At 37.4% G+C, this 7,098-nt stretch overlaps 1 protein-coding gene across 2 annotated transcripts in view; it reads right to left on the reverse strand.

The window, feature by feature from the left end:
• CCDC152 (coiled-coil domain containing 152) overlaps positions 1–5,573 on the reverse strand; it is a 56,514-nt gene extending 50,941 nt beyond the window's left edge. For both annotated transcript variants that reach the window (XM_074300973.1, XM_074300890.1), the window contains exon 1: positions 5,512–5,573. The gene's annotated coding sequence lies outside the window, so the exon portion shown is untranslated. The remainder of the gene's footprint in view (positions 1–5,511) is intronic.
• Positions 5,574–7,098: the final 1,525 nt, after the last annotated feature.

Here is a 7,098-nt window from a genome sequence, read left to right on the forward strand (position 1 = left end):
TATAGCTTTCTTGCTTCTAACTGTTAATTGGTCTTTGATTAATGGGGACATCTGGTCCCTTCTCTAAAAAATTTGCTTCCCAGGATGGTAATTGTATTTGAAGCAGGACCAATAGGAACAGATATTTTCAAGTCTCTTAGATTCAGGATCCTTGACTACCTTTATTCCAGTCTTAAGGAATGTGATGGGTTTGAGTCCCCGGAACAGGCTGTTACCCTGACTCTCCCTTGGGGTCCTTTGAGAATAGGGATTCTTAAACATTTTCTGCTTGTGACCAATTTTCACCCTGGAGATTATTATGTGACTCTGGGTATATAAGTATACAAATCAAATTTATTAATAGTAAATAATAATTTTGTGACCCCCATATTCAGTTATGAGTCCCCATATGGGATTGTGAACCACAATTTAAGAAGCTGGGCTCTAGACCACTGTACCTGCTTTCTGCTCAACCTCTATAGCCATCAATAAGAGAAATTATAGAGGAGAAGGGCCCACCCTTCTTTACCATTTCCACCAAATGCTAACCAACTGCCACCTGAATAAGCAGATAGGTCCAAGGGTCCTGGAAATGGCAGCATTCCACAGACCACCTATCCTGCATTCAGAGAAGATTTCAGTCATAAATTTGGGAAGCAAACTTGGCAGAACTACAGTTTGGCAATTGTTTTTGGGTGTTGCAATAGTAGTTAATAATCAGAAAAGAAAGTCCTTCCTACCAACCTCTTTACACTTTTAAATGGTTCATTTTCAGTAAGCATTCAGCCATGGCTTTCCTCCAGTTCCCCACAAAGGCAGAAATTACCATTACCTTAGAGACAGGCTGGGTCAGATTAGATAGATCAAGCATCTATTTATTTATATCATATGCCAGTTGAGCAATCCATGTTAGATGGTTACTTATATCACATTCTATATTTTTTTTTTAGTCACCTATGCTAATTTCTCTTTATAATCCTCCTATAATTTCTTCATTTGTCATCTTGCTGGTCTTTTTGTCTGAAGACCTGGAAGCATTACCAATGTTACACTTATCAGCTGGTTCAGGAATAGGATTAATATCTTCAACACTGTCTTCTTGTTAGTGCTGCTCAGATTTCTAAGCTTTTTGCATTGTGGGTTGGAATTTACGAGGGAAAGATATCTTTCTTAGGATAAGCAAAGCTTTAGTACTTGTTCATCTGTGTTGGAGTCAAAGAATTTGGGAATATTTAAGATAGTCTAGCAGTTCATTTTTTAGTGATATTGGAGGTCTAGAGCAACGGAGTTCCCTGTTCTGGAATCCCAGTGAATTTTTCAGTAAAGTATTGAAGCCAATATTGGATACTCAAAAATCTGAAATTGGAAGAAATTTTGAGTCATTCCTTTTTTTTTCTTATTACCTATGCCTGAGAATATAGAGAAGATTTTATGCCAAGATTTTCTTTTCTCTTGATATAGTGCAAAAGCATCAAACTATGGATGGCCGACAAAAAGTCTTTGCCTCCAGTCTCCACATTTCATTTATACAGCTTTACAGAACTTAGAGTTACTTCCATGACCTTATTCAATGTAGGGAGTGAAACAAATTATTTATTGAGTGGGATTATTCTTGAAATATAAAATCAATATTCCAGTTACACTTCGGTTTATAGAATGACCAAAAAGAATTATGCGGAGCTTTGTTACATCTCTGTTTAAAACAATTATATAAGAATGAAGCTTGATATTTTAATATTACCTTTTTTCTTTTTTTAAATAAATATTTTATTGTTACTCTTTAAATAATATTGCTGTCTCATCTTCCAACCCCTTTCCACACAAAGAAAAAAAAAGAACCTTCCATAGTGACAAAGATGCAGTTAAGCAAAAAAAAAAAAAAAAAAAAAAAAAGGAAAGAAAAAAGAAAAAAAGAAAGAAAAATGACTAAAAAGAACTATGTGTGATAATATATGCCTTATTCAACAACTATGGCTCACTACTTTTTTACTGAGAAGAGAGAAGCATACTTCACTAAAAGCATCTAAAATCATGATTAGTCATTGTACTGATTAGAGTTCTTAAGTCTTTCAATATTGATTTCTTCTATTTTATTTTGGACATAATTGTAAATTGTTTTCTTAATCTGCTAATTTCCTCTGGACCAGTTCTTTCCAAGTTTCTTTGAATTTTTAGTATTTCACATTTTTAATAGGCAGTAATATTTCATTATATTGACCTACTATAATTTATCCAGCTATACCCTAAGCATTAACTATAATTTTGTTCCTAATTCTTTGTGAAAATAGTCCCTTTTCTTATTTGAATCATTTTATTAATGTCATTAATGAGCTAGACTTTCAGAACTTTAATTTCCATGAAATAAGCAAGATAAAAAGAAAAAAAAGGCAAGAAGGAAAGAAGGAAGGAAGGACCAAAGAAAGGGAGAAATTCTTCACCTTTGGTGGAGATTTACTTCTTTACTACCTTTCCTCTCTCAACTCAGGAAAAACCTTACACTAGGAAACATGTTCAACTTCCCAATATCTCCAACAGATTAAATCTTTAAAATTGTGGGATTATGAAAGGATGGAGGAGGCTGGAGATGAGAGAAACAGTTAGTGTATATCTTTTCACTTTATAAACTCATAGAAGAGAAGAAAGCTCAAGATGTGGAAGAAATGGGAATTGCTTATGCTTGAATAAGATTCAGTTCTTTTTGTCAATTCTTTTTTCTGTCTTTGTAGGAAGTCTGGGTTGGAAGAGACTGCAGACCAGATGGATGCTTAGTTAAACCAATACCTGATCAAGATTCCCCGTTATAACATATCTAACAAATGGAAACACACTTTGCTTGAAGACATCTAGTAGAGAGGCTTGATCAGATGACAGAGATGTTCTAAATACAGCTCCTTTCCATCACCTCAAAACAACAAAAAATGAGCCACATAAACAATGACCATAAGAAAGGAAAAACCTTTGGGTCGGGATACGCAGTAGCCCAGTGGCTATAGCTATGTATACAGTTACTTCTGAATCTCCACTTGGCAGTATGTCACCCAGACTCCATCCTCAGCCCTGAATGGAGTGAGGACTCTGAATATGATCTTCTTGGTCTCTGCTACTTTCAAGTCTCAGTTAAAATCCAACTTTCTGGAAGAAGCCTTTCCAAGAATCCTTGAATGCTAGTACTTTCTCTGAGGTTATCTCCATTTTATTCTGTATATAGTATGTATGTCTGCATGTTCTTTCCCTCTTTAATTGTAACCTCTTTGAGAATAGAGGCTGCCTTTGCTTTTCTTTGTATCCCCAGAACTTAGCACAGTGACTGGCACTGGTAGGTAATTAATACTTTTTGACTTGACTTGCCCAGCATTAGGGATCAGAGTGAACGGCTGCTACTGTACTTACTGGCTGGGTTCCCATAAACTCTTGCCCCCCAGAAAAATGGCTAGAGAATCAATGAAACAACCAGTACAGATGATTGTCTCAGAAAGTAATAGGATACAATATAAATCCACAAAAATGTTTAGCATTTAAGTATATCATCAACAAAAACAAGAGAAAATAACTCACCCAAGGTCTCATGCGATAATCTAAATTAATTAAAAGATATAATGTTCTAACAAGCTAAGAAATTACTTCATAAAACTAAAAAATCAAAATTTAAAGAAATAATAGGTTAAGAATTTCAAGGAGAAAAATGAAGAAAGAAAAAGTAGAATGGAGGCAGAAAAGTACACATTTCAGCCTAGAAAACTGTCCTCATCAAAATTATTTCATCCTGAGGATAGCAACACCACCAAACTCAAGACTGATGACAGCAAGAGGCTGATGTTAAGAAATTCAACAATATGTAATGAAAAACTTTCTTAACATCTAAGTTGATGAAGCTAAACTTAATTGATTTAGCAAAGGCTTATTATTCCTGACCACACTTTATATAAGGAAGCCTTCAGAATAGAAACCAATTTCCCAGCAAAGAATTCATTCAAACCATTTAAGATCACATTTAAAACAAAAATCTAACATTAACATTGATGAAAAAGGACAGTTGTGTCTGCCAGCAATTAGCACTGAAAATTAGTTAGCACTTCAAACCGACCAGCCATCCAATTTCTCAGAGCACTGGTGAATGCACTCCCTCTGTCCCCCAGCATGACCACCCACTCTGGTCAGACCAAGCTGAAGAAAACTCTAAGGACCATAAACAATTCTGTAAGAACTCTGGTGAATTTGTAAAAAAAATATGTAGAAAAGCACCAGGGGATAAAAAATTCCATGATTAATTCAAACAAGTTTGAAAGAACACCCAGAGAAATCTACTTCAAATCCTCTGCAGAGCAAGACTCTGGAAAATCAACAGATACCACTACCTAGTGTTGTTAACTAGTGGGAGAGATTAAACTTTTGGACAATTTTCCTAATCAAAATAGTTAAGATAAACTTGTAAATGAGTGATTAAAAAAATTAAGATGTTCTCATTTGGCTTGTGTTAAAAATAAGTTTCAATTTCTCTTAGGTATTTTTTCCCCCCAAAAAAAATTTATCCCAAATCATTCATTTCTTTTCAGCTTAAAAAATTAAGTGAGTGGAATGTGCTTTTTTTTTTTTTTTTTTTTTGCTTAGGCAATTGACTTACCCAGGGTCACACAGCTGGGAAGTGTTAAGTGTCTGAGGTAAAATTTGAACTCAGCTCCTCCTGACTTCAGGGCTGGTGCTCTGTCCACTGCGCCACCTAGTGCATAGTAGGTGCTTAATAAATGGTTACTTGTTGACAGGACTTGGAATTAGGAAGATCTAAATTTGAATCTAGCCTTAAACCCTTACTAGGTTTGTGACTCTAGGCAAATCACTCAGTTTTTTCATCTGTAAAATAGAGAGAGCGACAGTATTGGAGGCAGCTATGGGGCCTGGAGTCAGGAAGACCTGAGTGGTTGGACATATACTAGCTTAAACAAGTTACCAAATCTCTGTTTGCCTGACATACTCATCTGTAAAATGAGGATAAACACCGCACCTACTACGCTGTTTGCTAAGTTGTGAAGATCAGATGAATTAATAATAGCAAAATGTACAGCGCCTGGCACACAGTAGGCACTGTATGTGCTAATTATTATTGTTATATTACTAACCACTAGCAGGGTTGTAGAGAGGATTAAATGAAATTACAGCTGTGAAAAGCTTCTGCAAACAACAGGCATTGTATAAACACTAATTATTGTTATTAGCAGATTGTCCTATGGCTCAAATGAGAGAATAAATTATTCCATAAGCTCTAAGGTGATACATAAATAAATCATCATTATTATTTTTAAAAGGAATTATTGATGGTGAGGATAGGGCACCCACGGCCCCTTCCAGCATCTCCACAGGGGAAGTGACCTCACACTTAAGGTCTATCATGACGTCATAACACTTGGTACCCATAGTTCCCAGTTGTGGCCTCCCCGGAACCCTTTGGCAGAGCCTTCCCTCCTCTTTAGTAAACATTCTCAGTCCTTTTAAGGGTCCCTTCACTCCCACCCCAATCAGCCGAGGTCACGCTCTCACCTGCGCTTCCCTCCTCTTCTCCCTCGCAGCCCTCCCCGGGGACCATCCAGTGTTTCCCCCGCTCCCGGGTCCGTCCTCGATGAGCTTCCTCAGGCCTCGGGCCTCCCCAAAACAGGTTCCGCCATCACTTAGTTCCGCTTCCGGTCTTCCCCCACTTTTACCCTTGCTGGCTTCTCCTTCCAATACTCTGCCTGCTACGTTCCTTACTCCAACGCCTCTCAAGAGAACCGACCTTGTCCGGGTCACCGAGAGTGAGAGGCGGATCAGTGACGGGGTAACACCGTGTTACCTGCGTTCCTAAAGGAAACTTCACTTGTCCAGGACTCAGTGTCTTCATCTGTAAAATGGGCTAGAAGGATCCTTATTTTTCTTTATCTGCCCCGGCCTGTAGCTGAAGGGCAGCGGGGTGGTTCCGGGAATAAACTGCTGAGGGTCAGGGTGGCCCATCTTCCCGAGTTCGGATTTGGGCAAGTCACTCAGGCCCGTTTCCCTCAGTTTCCCCATGTGTAAAATTAAGCGGAGAAGGAAATGGAAAGGTCTCCAGTATTTTTGTCAGAAAACCCCAAACAAAGCTGCAAAACCAAACATTCCAACTCTATGATTTGTTCCACTTCTGATTTCATGTGCCTTTTCTTATTTTTTTTTTAAAGGAAAAAGGAATTGGAGAGATAGTTTATGTCTTTAGTTTAGCATTTTTATTGTTTTAAATGAAATAATTATTAAATATTAAATAATATAATATTTATAATTATTATAGATTATGTTATTAAATAATATTGTAATAAAAATAAAAATGATTTTTTATAATTTAGCATAATTTTTCAATACTAATAATTTTTCAAACATAAAGCAATAATCTGATGTAGTGAGAACAGTTCTTTGTTGTTTGGAAAGCAGCACCGTCCAGGATCCAGATTATCAGGACTCTCAGCCAAAATGTTTGTCTTTGTCTGAGGGAGCTGGATTAGCTAACTCTTAATATCCTCCTTATCTCTTAGCATCCTAAATTTCTATTCTAACTAAAATAATAAAACCTTGCATAACTAGCAACAAGAGTATCTGCCAACCTCCCTTTCTGCTTTATTGATTTCACCCAGTTGGTGTGGTGCCTTTGTGTGCCTCCATGTATTTTAATTGGATTTTTTGAAATGTTTGCATTTCTCATTGTCATAGAAAACCACAGAAGCATGCAGGGTGGCCCTTAGAACTGGTTGTTTTAATTCATCAGAGAACCATGAATCTTCTCACCTCAGATTACACTAAACTCCAATAATAAGCCTCTACTTGTGGCTGGGCTCAATCCCAACTTCCAGTGACCTGTATGTTCTTCCTCTTCTGTTTCCCTAGTGACACCTTTCATGGCACATGGCACACACTGCCTTGCACTTTAGTTGTTCCTCCACTTCTCTGTGCTGATAGGCTCTAGCATTCCTGGGGAGGAGGGATGGCATCTTTACATTTTTTTGCCTCCTCCCCCACAGTGCATGAGACAATGCCCTGTGTTGGGTGAGTGTGCAAATGAATGAGGCAAAAGCAAACCAAAAAATTTTTGCTTCTGGCAGATGTCTTCTGGCTTAGATCGTGCCA

The sequence above is a fragment of the Sminthopsis crassicaudata genome, chromosome 1, assembly GCF_048593235.1.
Source record: "Sminthopsis crassicaudata isolate SCR6 chromosome 1, ASM4859323v1, whole genome shotgun sequence".
In the NCBI taxonomy this organism is placed as follows: Eukaryota; Metazoa; Chordata; class Mammalia; order Dasyuromorphia; family Dasyuridae; genus Sminthopsis; species Sminthopsis crassicaudata.